The 13,912-nt window shown below is 64.1% G+C and overlaps 1 protein-coding gene across 4 annotated transcripts in view; it reads left to right on the plus strand.

Moving 5' to 3' along the window:
• The first annotated feature begins 7,820 nt into the window (after positions 1-7,820).
• Positions 7,821-13,912, plus strand: part of ADGRL1 (adhesion G protein-coupled receptor L1) — a 40,896-nt gene continuing 34,804 nt past the window's right edge. For 3 of the 4 annotated variants that reach the window (XM_058525513.1, XM_058525517.1, XM_058525515.1), the window contains exon 1: positions 7,821-8,683. The gene's annotated coding sequence lies outside the window, so the exon portion shown is untranslated. The remainder of the gene's footprint in view (positions 8,684-13,912) is intronic. The other variant, XM_058525516.1, reaches the window with a different exon arrangement.

A 13,912-nucleotide genomic window follows, 5' to 3' on the forward strand; every position in this document is an offset into this window, starting at 1 on the left:
TGGGCATGCAGGTTCCTGCTCTCTGCTTACAGGTCACTTCCCCAGAGCAGCCTTCTCTGGGCCCCCAGTTTTACTCATCCACAGCCCCGCCCTGTCTTCCACCCCTCACATAGCCAGCAGGGACTGCCTCGGTCTCGTTCACTGCCTTTTGCCCACCACCCAGCTCAATGCACAGTGCATACTGGCCACGGGGCTTGAGGGAGAGAGCAGGAGCCCTCGTGCCAGGTCGAGCAAACCTCTCACCTGGCCACACCTCTGCAGAAGCAAGCTGGGCCCCAGCGTGAGCCTGACAGGCACACCTCCCTCCTCAGCAGCTCTTTCCCCACAGCAGGCCCAAGGGGTCAGGGTCTGAGGAACTATCCTCCCCTCCCTGCCCCCACAGTCCACACTAGAGGAGGCTGGCAAAGCGCAGGGCCCCTTCCCTGGGGTCCTAAACCTCCCACAGGCCAGGCCCACCTCCCACGCACTGTCCCAATGCCCCCAGTCAAGTCCGCTCCACCTCCAGGCTCTCCCTGACTCCCCAGCTGCTCGCCTGTCTCCCCTCCCCCAGCTCTGCCCTGAGCGCTTTCCTCCAAATCCTCTCCCCGAGACCCCTGGGCTCACCCCACCTCCTCTCTCCCAAGCCCTGTCTCCTCCTCCTCACCTCTCCACACCTCCCACCTCCCCACGGCTCTTCTCTTCCCTCTTAGCAGCCCCCACCTCGGGCACGCTCAGCCCTCTCCCTTCACCCCGATTGCGTCCCCTCACCCCCACTCCCCCCCAGCTCGGGCTCTTCGCAGCCGCCTGGCCGCGCCTCCCGCGCACCTGGGGAAGGGGCGGGGCCTCCTCACCTGGCGCCGCACAGGAGCGGGGCAGCGGCCCCCAGCGGCCGGGGAGGGAAGCGCAGCCCAGGTGGGCTCCCCTCCCAGCTGGTGCCTAACTGGGAAGCGACCACCATTCCCGCCCGCCTGCGGGGCCCCGGCGGCTTCCCGGACTCCTGCTTCCCGGGAGTGAGGAGGGCGGGTGTTTGCAGCTTTCAGTGGTGTGGTCAAGAGGGGACCTTTGAGCAGTCCTGAAGGCGGGGGCTGCACTGGTGAAGGGGTCCTGTCGGCTCTGCCTCCCGGCTATGCCTGCACTCTGACCACCTCTGCCAGCATCCTGGTCCAGGCCTCCATCGCCTGTCACCTGGATTGACGGTGGCAGCCACCTCCCCAGGCTCCTGGTTCCTTCTGAATTCCCACCCGTAATTTTGGGTTTTTTTGCTGAGGAAAACTGGCCCTGGGCTAACATCCGTGCCCATCTTCCTCAAGTTTACATGGGACTCCACCACAGCATGGCTTGATGAACGGTGCGTATGTGCACACCCGGGATCCACTACGCCACCAGGCTGGCCCCGGTAATTTTCTTTTAATTGGGGTGAAATTCACAGAACATAAACTGAACCACTAACCGTTGTAAAGTGCACAATTCAGTGGCATTTGGTACATTCACATTTAGTGCAACCACCACCTCTGTCTAGTTCCAGGACATTCTCATCACCCCAAAAGGAAGCTCCATCCCCAGTGGCAGTCATGCCCCATCCCCCCTCCCCAGCCCCTGGCAGCCACCAATCTGCTTTCTGTCTCTATGGATATGCCTGGTCTGGACATCTCATATCAATGGAATCACACAATATCTGGCATTTTGTGTTTGGCTTCTTTCACTCAACACAGTTGTTTCAAGGTTCATCCACGTTGTAGCAGGTATCAGAGCTTCCTTTTCATGGCTGAGTAATATTCCATTGCATGGATATATGACATCTTGTTTCTCTGTTCATCCACTGATGGCCATTCGGGTTGTTTCCATTTTCTGGTGCTTCTGAATAGTGCTGCTGTGAACACTGGCGTGTGAGTATCTGAGTCTGTGTTTTCAGTTCTGTCAGGTATGTACCTAGGAGTGGGGTTGGGGGTGACACGGTAACTCTATGTTGGACTTATTGAGGAGCTGCCCATATAATCTTTTAAACGTGCAAATATGATCATGTCGACCCCTGCTCCAAGCCCTCCCTTGGCTCCCTCTGTCGCTGAGAATCTAATCCAGACCCTTCCCACGGCCTCTGAGGCTGAGCTCGGTGGTCCCACCACACTGGTCCTCGTGCTCTTCAAATAGTCCTGCCTGCTCCAACCGCAGGGCCTTTGCACCTGCTGTTCCCCCTCCTTGGATCACACATGATGGGCTCCCTGTCAGCTATCAGGTCTCAGCTCAAATGTCTCCTCCTCAGAGAGGCCCTCCTGGGCCACTCTAGCCTAAATCATAGGCCCTGGCACCCTGCCTCATGCCTCTTCATTGTTTTTGTCTTCACAAGATTGATGGCGCTCTGAAATTTTCTTCTTGTTCCTAGCAAACCGTCAGCCTCCCTGACAAAGTGGCAGCTCCGGGGGGACAGTGATGTGTCTCATTCACAGTCATAGCCTTGGCTTCCAGAACAGGGCCTGGAACCAAGGTCAGGACCAGCCCGAGGCACATGAGGTGGAACAGCTGGCAAGATAAACTATATTTTAAGGCAATATTTTAAAAGATCAAAATTCATGCAAAAAAAGTCCATGATGAACAAAATGTGGCACTCTTCAATAGAAAGAGAGCCTCGGTGTTCCCCATTCTCTCTTTCCCCCAGGCTCCAACACAGCTCCTCACAGCGTGCTTCTCCATCCCGCCTTTACTTACAAAGTGGATTGTTTTGGTCATAGAGGATATTTTGCATAACTGTTGGGTTTCTTAAATATTGCATTGCAGTCTTATTTCTCTTGATCACTGGTTTTCCGCCATCCTCTCAGCCTTGAGGCCCAGGAAGTGCCTCACTCACCCCCCACCAGGCCAACCTCGCAGCCCCGGCCTTGGCCTACACAGTCGGGCAGTGGCTCCATGGGGCCCCTGGGCAGACAGGCCTGGCTCAGAACCTGACTCCGTTTTTTAACTATTTGGGTGAGTTATGGAGCCTCAGGTTCCACATCAGTAACATGGGGAGAAATTACCTACCTCTGGGGGTCCTCACAGCGAGCAAATGAGACTTAGTGTCAACTCAGCCCTGTCTCAGCCAGCCTGGGCCTCTCCCCGTCACCAGCCTGACACCTCTGCTCGACCCTCTATTAAACCAAATGGGACTCCTGGATCTGACCTCCAACACCGCCCCTCCCGCCGTGGTCCCCATCCTTGCAGATGCTCAGGCCACAAACTGCCTCTCTCTGTCACATGCCACTTCCAATCTCTCTGCTCCACCTGCAAAATACACCCAGAATCCGCCCTGCTCACCTCCACTGTCACCTTCGTGGTCCCAGCCCAGCGGCGACCCCCGGGGCCAGTATGGTCACCTCCTCCCTGGGCTCCCAGCTTCTGCTCTCGACCCCCACACTGTCCCCCCACAGTGGCCGGACGGCGCCTGGAGCACCTGAGTCCGGGCCGTCCCTCCTCTGCTCAGAACCCTCCAGGGCTCCCAGCTCACTCCGGATTGTGGGGACCAGCACGATCTGCCCCACCACCCCCGCCCTCGCCTCCTCCATCCTTCCCCTCCCCCACTCCCTCCAGCCACAGGCCCTCTCATGGAGCCTTGGGACACCCAGTATTTTCTGCCTCGTGACCTTTGCACAGGCTGTTCCCTCTGCGTGGAACACCCTTCCTCCGGATCCCCCCATGATGCCTCCCTCATCTCCTCAGGTCCTATCCAAACACCACCCTCGCAGAGAGGGCTTCCCTGACTTCCTGATCTAAAACTGCACCCGTCAGCACACCCCGAGTCTGCCTCCCTCAGTGTTCTTCCGCAACGCTCATCATCACCTGACATCCCGGGTCTCTGTCTGATTTCCCTTCTCTCCTCCCGATTACACCGTCAGCCCCAAGAACAGAGAATCTTGTCTACACTGTTCGTCGCTGTGTTCCCAGACCTAGCACAGCCACTAGTACCCAATAGGTGCTCAATAAATGTCTGTTGACTGACTGAATGCACCTCCCCCCACAAAGACAGCAGCAGGAATCCTCGCCCCCACCCTATCTTCCCAGCCCAATTCTGACACCTCCATAGTTTGCTTTTCACTTGGGTGAGGGCCTAGGATGAGATGGGGCTCAGACGTTGCCCAAGGTGGGGGTACAGGGGGCCTCCAGAAGGGCTCAAGCCTCGGACAGGTTCACCATCCACTCTCCCAGCACCCTGCTCACGTTCCAGGCCTAATTGCCTCATGGCTTCTGAGTCTGCCTTTTCCACGGGCACGGGGGTGCCCCTGAGGGGGCTTCCGGTCTCGTTCCCGGGGCAGCGGGCATCCTCAACACCCAGCACAGCGCCCCACTAAGGGCACGTAAGGGGTGCTCTGTGCTTGAGGAATACACGGGAGGAATGAATACAGGAACCGAATAACATGCCCCGCACGGCTGTGCATCCCGCGCGGAGTGGGCTCTAGGAAAAGCCGGGCTGGGGCGCCTGGTGGGGGGCGGAGATCTGGGCTTGCCCTGGTTCCCCCAAGTCCAAGAACGTGTTTCATCCCCACCCCGGCCCCCCTGCCCGCCCCTGTTACAAGGTCTGGCGCCAAACGCAGGACCTAAAGAGCCTGAGGCAGGACCCCCGGGACCGAGGGCTCTAGGCTCGAGCCAAGGACGCGGGGCCTGGGGACAGGGGACGGTGGCGGAGCGCAGCGCCCAGGACGCTCGGCGTGGGCGCAACACACGGAGTGCAGGGCGGGGGCGGAGGGCACAGGTGAGCTGACCCGTCTGAGGCCGGGTGCCCGAGGTGCTAGGTGCACAGAACAGAGGGTCCCCGAGCCGCGGGGGGATCAGAACGAGGGGTGTGCCCGGCGCGGGACGCCCTCGGCGTGGGGGTGTTCTGACACGGGGTTCGGAGAAGGTGGGGTACTAGCGCGCAGGGTGCACAGGACGTGGGGCATCTAAGCTCGGGGCACACTGGGCGTGGGAGTCCCGAGGCGCAAGGTAGGATGCCGGAAGCGAGGAGCACCCCGGGAGCAGGGAGTGGGCGTGCGAGGCGCGGGTCCCGGCCCGCGCAGCCGGGCACCAGGCACCCGGGCGAGACTGCGCGCGCGCGGACGCGGCGCTTACCGGAGCCCGGCTGCTGGCGCGGCCTCCACTGCGGCTGCGCAGAAGAGGGCCTGGGGCGAGGAGGGGGGGTGCCGGGGCTCATTGCGCCCCCAGCCTCTCCCCATCCTTTGCCTCTGAGCCCCTCGCCGGTGAGGCCAGAAGACCCGGATGGAATGGAGGCTGGTGAACGGATTCCAGTCGCGATTCGGCGCGGTCCGCGGACCACGGGGTTGGGGAGAAAGAGGAGGGGCTGAGAAGGGGTCCTGGCTGAGATTTTTCCAAACTGAGCTGGGGGTCCCTTAAACCATACCACCCCTCCCCTTCATATAAGTATGTAAAGGCCACCTCTTCTCGCAGCCTCTGGAGAATGCAGGTTAGAACCACCCCCTAGGCACGCTTATAGGGCTGGGGAAGGTGGGTGGGCTGCTCAGGGCCGGAGGGTGGGGTGGTGGTGGGGGACTTGGAGCCAGAGGGCTCCGGAGGTGCCCAGCTTTCCCTGACTCCACGTTCTCTCCTCCTGTCAGTCCTGCTGGGTGTATAGAAAGCTGGCTGTCTGGATGTGGGGGGACGGTGTCCCCGTTACCCCGAGACACCGCACCCACTCCCCAACACCTCAAAGGCTTCCATGGGTCCATATATTTCAGAGTGGGAAACTGAGGTGTGGAGAGGTGCCCCCCCACCCCATAGATCCGCAGTCAACCACAGATGGATGGAATCCTTTCTGCACCCACCAACCTCTGCTTCATTTGTATTTGGTCCCCCAGATCCAGCTGTCGGGCCTGGTCACCCAGATTCAAGGCCGGAGCTCTGCAGCTGTGGAGCCCTGGGCGTGAAGGGGAACAGGTGGCCCACCTATCCTCCCTACCCCCTAAGTTTGGGGGCCCGATCTGGCCCAGGTTCTGGGCTCTGAGCATCCCTGCCCGTCCTGAAATGAAGGCTGTCCACACAGAGGGTGGAGGGCCGTCACTCCTAGTCACCCAACCAGCCTGGCAGTCCGGGGCCTGCCTTTCCCTCAGTTCAGCCACCAGGACACGCTTCCGAAGGAGTTGTTAGAGGCTAGCTTAATTCACTTGCAGATGTTCAATTTAAGCTTTCTTAGATACTCAGTTCCCATTCCAGTCGGCCCCAGGTTTTGCCTATTTACCACCTCAACACTTCCACGGTCTTGCCCCATTCCTCACCCATTCTGCAGAGCCAAGCTTCAGTGGCAATGCATTCTCTTCCCAGGAAACACAGACGGGGTTTGCCTCCCTCCCCAAGCTCAGCCCGTCCCCTTCCTCTAGAGTCCCGACCCGGATTTGTCTGCCCTACTCCCTCCCACACCACGAATGCCGGCTCTGAGTCGGCCAAGATTCAGCCCGGACTTGGGACTCCGCATAAGCTGGCTGCTTTACTACCTATGCCTCTCTGGATGGACTTCCTTCCCCGAGGATCCCAGCCCGGGATGTGCTCCTCCCCAGCCGTCAGTCTCTGAGTTGCACCCATCTTTCATAAAATGGAGCCGGCAGCCAGCTTCCAGGTCCGGACTCCGCAGCTCCTCACCGGGTCTTACCTCTCAGGACTTTCCCCCTCCCCTCTCCTCCAGGATTCTGCCCCCCCTCGCCCAATTTCCCCCCAGCCCCCACTCTGCACCGAGTTGTCTGTTCTGCTGAAGTGCTTATTTTTGGCCCGAGGCCCAGATTTATACCCCCACCCCCACCCCCTGCTGTGGGTCTCAGCAGTCACAGCTCAGGCTCCGGGGATCCAAGCCGGGTCGGACATCCTTCCCCGCCCGGGAGAGGGGGTGCGGGGCTCCCTCTGCAGCCTCACCATGAAACCTGCCCCTCGCCTTAGTCGGCCGGATGCCCAGGAACCCGCTGGCTCCTTGCCCTACTTCTTCGAGTCGGCCGGCTTTAGGATAGCTGCTAGGCTGTGGGAATCCGTACCGGGTTTTTGCTCTTGCCGAGAACCTAAAAGTCAATTTTTTCTCTTTCCTCGCCCCCGCCCCCCCAAAGCGAGACGTTTGAGGCGTTTATAGATACTAACCTCCCCCTAACACTGCCCCCCGCCGCTGCCGTCCGGTCGGCTCCGAGCCGTTGTCCGGTGGCCCGCGATCTTGCGCCGGGGTGCGGTCCCGTCCGCGGACTCCGGTCCTGGCTTTGCGGCCTCCCCGCCCTTTATTGTAGGGCCGGTCTCCCGGGGTAGCGGCCGCCTCGGCGCGTCCCCTTCGCAGCGCCCCTGGGTCCTGAAGCGCTTTTACCTGCCCGCCTCGGCGCCGCCGGCGCTCCGGACCCCTCGGTGGCCGAGTCCGGCCCTCCTTTGGCCCCTCCCCCTCGCACGTCGCTGCCAGGAAGATGGGGGCAGCCCCTCCCCGAGCCCAGGTCCGGGAGCTCTAGGCCGGGTCTTGCTTGTGCCCACTGTATTAGGCATGACGCATTACTCCGTCTCCTGAGGAAGAATCCGGCCCGAAATTCGCGTGCTCCGGGTGCATTATGGCCCTGTCGCAGCTCCCCCGCCTCCCGTCTCCGTGTAGTCCAGCCCGGGTTTTGCGTACCCCTTCCAGATCTCCCCAGTTGCTCCCCTCCCGGGCTCGGCGCCCTTCCCTTCCTTTGCGGCCCGCAAAATCCGCTCCGGGTCTTCCTCGCGCCCGCCTCCCCTCCCCCACGCCCGTTCCGACTCGGGGATCCAGCACGTCGCCTCCCCGCTCCCGCTCTCCAGAGCGCCGCGGAGGCGGAGCGGGCAGTCCAGCTCGGGTTTTCGCGCCGGCCCCGCGCGCCGGCAGGTTGCGGCGGCCGGTCCCGGGCGGCGTCCGGGCCGGGTCTTGCGCGCGCCCGCCGCCCCCCTCCCGGAGCGGGTGCGCCGGGAGCGGGCCGAGCAGGCGGCTTGTCATTGCTGGTGCCCGGCGCCGGCTCGGTCCGCGCGTCCTGCGGAGCCCACGGCCCGGCCCGCGCCCCCGCCGCCCCGGGGCGCCGCGCCGCCGCGCCCGCCTCCAGCCGCGCCCCCCGGCCGCGCCCCCCCGAGCCCCCCGCGGCCGCTGCGGGGAGCGCGAGCCGTCGGCGCGGGAGCTGTAGGCGCTGCGGCGCCCCCGCCCGCCGTCTGCCGAGGAGGCCCCGGCGGATGGGGCCGCGCGGGCCCCGGAGCGGCGCCGGGCGGCGGGGGGCTGCAGGGGCGCCCCCGCTGCCGCGCTAAGCCCTCGGCCGCCGCCGCCGTCGGAGGGGGCTGGGAAGTCGCCTGGGCGCACACGTGCCGCCTCCGTCGGGGCCGCGGAGCTGCGGGGGAGATGCGGGCGGCCGCCGGCGCCGCCTCGGGGGGCTCCGCCTCGCCCCAGCCCCCCGAGCTCTGACGCCGCCCCCGCCCCGCCGCCTCCGCCGCCTCCCTCCCCGGGAGGGGCGCGGACCCGCTCGCCCCCAGGCCCCAGCCCCCGCCGCCGCGAGGGGGCCGCCTTTGGAGCGGTGTAATCTGGTTTTTCTTTTTTTTTTTAATTAATTTTTGGCTGTTGGCGGCGGTGCTGGGCCCGGGGAAGGAGGGGACACGGAGGCCGCCCTTGTCCCGCCACCCCTCACCCGCTTCCTCCCCGCCCCGGTTCCGGGAGATGTGCCGGGCGGGGGGCCGGGGTTCGCGGAGCCGCGGGAGAGACGCGCAGGGCCGACCCCAGAGCGGCGCTGGACAGGTGAGTGTGTGCGGGCCCGGGGCGAGGGGGACGCCGCACCTGGGCCAGGTGTGCGGGCCGGGGGTTTAGGGGGGGAGAATGGGAGCCGGGGCCTGTCCTGGCCGCGAAGGGGGAGGGATGCTGGAGCCCGGGTCCCGCAGCTGAGCGGGAGGGGAGTCGGGAGCGGCCTGCTCACCCCCACCGGCGAGGGGGCCAGGAGGGGCAGCCCCCACGGAGCGCCGGGGCCCGGGGGTGCGGATGGACGGCTGCGGGTGCTCGGCGGGGGGAGGGGACCGCGAGTGTGCCCGCGCGTGGCTGCGTGTGCCCGCGCGCGCGCCAGCCTTTGTGGGGAAGCGGCGCGGCGGTGCCTGCGTGTCCCCGGTGCGTGTGCGCGCGGGTGCTTGGCGCCCTGTTTGTGTAGGTGTCTGGGTGTGAGCGGCGACGGTGCGTGTGCGCGCCGCGCGCGGGCCCCGGCCTCCGAAGGAGCCGTGTTGGGGGCTGGCACCGGAGGATGCTGGGCTGGGGGTTGTTTTTCTCCGGGAGGCAAAGGCGCGGGGGATGCGGGGTCTGTCTGAGTGTCGGGCCGGCTGCAGCCCGGGGGGCGCCGCTGTCAGGAGGAGGAGGAGGGGTGCAGCCCGGCAGCATCCTTTCTCAGTGGTACCCGGTTAAGCATGGCAAGCTGTCGGGTTTGATCCACCCGGATTCGGGCTTTGAGGGCGAGAGCCCTCCCCCTCCCCCAGGTGAACGTTCATTGGGTAGAGCTATGGGGTTTCGACTGTCACCCTGCCATCTGAGGGTGCCGGGACAGGGGTCCGGGCCAGAAGAGGGTGGGGAGTGCTGCGTGTGTTCCAGCTGTGGCCACAAAATACCCCAGAGGCCTTACTCCAGTGCACCCTTGGCATGCATCTGGAGACGGCACCCTGCCCGCGCCAGTCCCTGCGCACATCCCTGTCCCTACTCTTCCCGTCTATGTCAGCACTCAGCCCCGTCCCTGCCCAGCACCTCACTGTACCTTCTCGTCCCCCACCCCACCCCCAGCCATGGCAGCTGCGTGGGGGCCCCTCCATCCCAGCCTGGAGGCAGGGCCCCCTTTCCTCCCGCCTTCTGCCAGACCCCGAGCCTGGGATTGTCTGCCCACATCCAAACATGTGGTGTGCCTGGGGGAGCAGGGGGAGGGGTTCAAAATGGCTGCCAAGATGGCTGGTCGCCTCTCCGCCTCCCCCCCCCCCCCCCCCCCCCCCGGTCTGGTTGCCCTGTTGGCTTAGCTGCTACGGAGTCGCCGTGGAGAAGAGTTGGACAGAGTGGGGACAGGTGTGGGGACACCTGAGGGTGGATGTCTGCTTGGCCCGTGGACCTCGATGCTGTGTGTTGGTCTCTGCTCGCTCTCCAGACCCAGCCTCTGGGCCGCTCACAGCCCAGCGGCTCCCTGCCCTCCACCTGCTCTCGTAGGCGCGGCACCCTGCCTTGATCACTGGGTAGATCCCCGTGTCATCTTCTGCGTCTGCTCGTGGCCGGGGGCTGAGGACTCGGGCTGGGCCTGGGTCAGGCCCCAGCTGTGGGGGCAGGTGACTTTTCCTTCCTCCCCTTTTTCTCCCACTAATGCCGAATTTATTACTTAAAAGTAGGATAAAAACAGGGAGAATAAGAGAAGGAATACAACCTTCATTATCATATCGAGAAAATTATCTGTGATTTTCCTAACTAGCAATTTGCCTGCCATGCGGTTCAGAACTGACTTGCCCATTAATTACAGAGATGAAAAATCATCTGGAAAGCGGAAAAGGGAACTGATTCGATCCCTGGCTGGCGGCAGTGGCACCCGTGCCGGAGCCGCAGACGTGCGCGCGTGTGAGCGCGGCCCTCCTACTGGCGGGGCCGCCTTCCTGCTCCTCTCCCTCCGCGACCTCCCGTGGCGTGTCGCTCCTGCGCTCTGGGGCCCCGCTAGGCCCCCCCTCCCCCCGCGGGCGCCGGCTAAGGCCCATCGCGCCTGACCCTGCCCTTGGGCGTGGAGAGGGCCCAGGGTCGGGGGAGGCGGGAGCTGGGAACCGGGCACCCGGGCCCGGGGGGCCTGCAGGCGGGCGGTGGCAGGCGGGAGACTGGAAGCCCGGTTTCCATTCCCAGCCGGCCCTGGGGAGCCCCTTCTGGGGCGCCTGGGGGAGGGGCCGGCGGCGCCCTGGCTGCTCCGGTGTCTGTCTGCGTCCAGCGATCTGGGTTCCTGGCGGTGCGGCTTTGCCGTCCATCCCAGGCTGGCGGGAGAGCTGCGCCTCAGCTCCAGCGTGGGCATCGGGCGCGGGGGTGCAGGGGGGGCTGTGCTGCTCCGCCCCGGAGCCGTCACCCTTCCTGGGGAACAGGAGGAGCGTCCGCGCCATCTCCGCCTGCGGGCCATGGGGAGCTGGAGCCAGGTCTCTGCCCGCTCCTGCCTCTCCAGCCAGACGCGTGGCCAAGGACACGGGGGGCTCTAGTTTCTTTGTGGGCTCCTCTCGAGAATCCGGTTTCCAGACGCCAGACACTTCCCTCCTCCAGGTCCCTCCGTGGGGAGGTGGGGGAGGGGCTCCAGAGGTGGGCTTCCCTGGGTGTGGGACTGGGGCCTGCCTGCGGTGACCTGTGGTCATCTGTCTTGGGTGTGATTTGGTCGGTGACCTGGCCGAGCCGGCGTGTGGCCACATGTCCAGCAGGCTGGTCTCCTGGGTGCTGGTGTTGGTGAGTTTTGCAGAGAAGCAGACCGTGTGTGTGTGTGTGTGTGTGTGTGTGTGTGTGTCTCCAAGTGTGAGCAGCTGTCTGCATCTCGTGTGCACCTGCAGGCGTGTGCCTGGGTGTGTATACGCAGGGCTTCCTGGAGTGAGGCTGGGTGCCCTCTCCACGCAATCCGTGAACACTAGCAAAGTGTTGGGGACGCTGTGGGGACAGTGCTCTGGTTCTGTCCTCAGGGGGCTTACAATCTAGCGACACAAACGTGATTTCAGTCAGGGGGCTCGTACCATAGGAGTTGGGGAGAAGGCTTGTGTCTCCCTGTCCAGAGCGGCCAGGGTCCCGGCTGGGGAGGGGCAGCCCCAGACTCACAGGGCAGCAGCGCCTGCGTCCCAGCGCTACTGCAGTCCCGGCACGGTCTGGCCCTGCACCATCTTCCCCGCCACCTTGTCCGCCTTGTGCCCGGTCTCTTTGCTGTCTGTCCAACATGCTGAGCACGGTTCTATCTCAGGGCCTTTGTACTGGCTGCTCCTGCCACCTGGGACCCTCACCCAGACATCTGCAAGGCTTGTCCTCCCTCACTTGCTTCAAATGTCACCTCCCCAGTAACCTTTGCCCCATGCAGCCCGTTTAAAATTCTAGCGGCCTGCTAGGCTCCCAGTGGACGGCCTCTCGCACACTCTGGAATTTCCTGACGTATCATGCCTGTTTGTGGTCCGTCTCTGTGGCCAGGACCCAGGCGCTCAGGGAATTTGTCGTTGGGTCTGCTTTGGGATGCCAGGGACCTAGACTCCTACCTGGCGGACAGTAGTTGCTCAGGAAGTCTTATCTCAAAGGGCCGGAGACCCTTAGGTGGCTCCCTGGCTGTGCACAGTGAGGGCTGCCCATTGACCTGGCCCACTTGGGGGGCTGGAGGGCTGCCCACTGCGGGCCGGACCAGGCCGGCGCTGTGCCTGTCCCAGGTGCACACCTGTGGGGCCTCTTGGAGGTGGCCGCATGGTGCCCGTGGGTGCTCCAGGTGCAAGGCTGTCTGCGGGGCTGTGTGCGCCGGGGTTTAGACCTCAGAGGGGGAACGTGGGGGCCCCCGCCCTTGCCAGGGGGTAGGAGCCCCAGGGTCAAGCCTGAGCAGCCTCTCCTTCCCCGGGCATTGACCCAGCCTTTTCCCGTGGGATGGGCCCCTCACCCTTGTTCTGTCTGCCGTGGCCCAGGTAGCTGGCCAAGCAGAAGTCCCTCCTCCCAACTCCAAAATTTGGGGAAGGTGAAAATTGCAGTAAAATGATGTGCAGGCTAAAAACAGCCCTGCCCACCCCCCAAGCTACAAATAGCCAAGGCCCCTCCCTGAGGGACTAAAATCCCTAGCAAGTCAGGACTGGGCGGGCCGGGAAGCCAGGTGGGTGCTGCCTTTGGGGGCGGGAGGCGGTGCCGCAGTGGAGGGCCCGGGGCAGGGGCTCCAGCCGGGGCTTGCTCTGCGGGGCAGCCTGTGCATTGTGGGCCCTCTGGCGGCCTGGCCTCCACCCTCTGGATGCCGTGCCTCGTCCCTCCCTCGGCATGACACCTGGAACTGTCTGCAGGCATTGCCACACGGCTGGGGGATCGCCTCCCCGCAGTGACAACCAGCGCAGACCCGGCGGCCGACTGCTCTGAAGAGCCACTGCAGTCCTCCTCCGCCTCTCCTCGGCCCTGGGGTGGACGAAAACAGTGGTGGCCCGGCCATAGGCAGCCAGCTCGCCCCAGAGCGCCCCCAGTTGTCCCTAGTGGTGGAGGCTGGGGTACCATGGATGTGCCCACATCAGCAGACAGGCAGACCCGTTTGGGACGTGCTTGTACACTTAAGTACGTGGTGAGTCCGGTGCAGTCTGTCCCCGTCTCCCCCTGCTCTCACCTCCTTCCTCTCCCTTGTTCTCACTCCCCAGCGGTCACACCGGCCTCCTCACTGGTCCTCAAATGTGCAGGCCCGGGCCAGCCCCAGGGCCTTTGCACGGGCTGTGCCCTCAGCCTGGAACACTGTTCTCCTTCCTGGGCACTGTATGGCTCGTTCCTCACTTTCGCAGGGCTCTGTGGAAGTGTCCGGCGTTTTTTCCTCATTCCTCACCCTATTGAAAACTGCACGCGCACGCACACACACACACACACACACACACGGCTCCTCCTCCTCCACAACACCAGTGCACCACAGAATCCACCTGTTCGGTGCTCTTGGTGTCTAGCTGCCCACGGCGGTCTCTCCAGCACCTGGCACAGCAGCTGGCACACAGTAGGCGCTCGAGAAAGGCTGCGTGGAATCGCTGGATATATCTCTGAGCCCCACAGCCACCTCGGGAGGCTTCCGTCCTGTTTCCAGAGGGGAGAGAGTGCAGAGGAGGAACGTGGGGCCTGAAGGGGGCAGGGCCGGATTTGACCCCAGGACCCTGGGGCTAAGGCTGCAATGCCCAGGGCCCCTTCCTTCTTGCCTGCTGGGCACCGTCCCCCACTGCTGTCTCTGCATCCCCCCACCCCCAACAGTGTCTGGAGGCCCAGAGCCGCCTTCCGCTCTCTGCCCTTGGCCTCGGGCCTGGCTCCTGT

Source organism: Diceros bicornis, chromosome 30, assembly GCF_020826845.1.
Source record: "Diceros bicornis minor isolate mBicDic1 chromosome 30, mDicBic1.mat.cur, whole genome shotgun sequence".
Taxonomy (NCBI): Eukaryota; Metazoa; Chordata; class Mammalia; order Perissodactyla; family Rhinocerotidae; genus Diceros; species Diceros bicornis.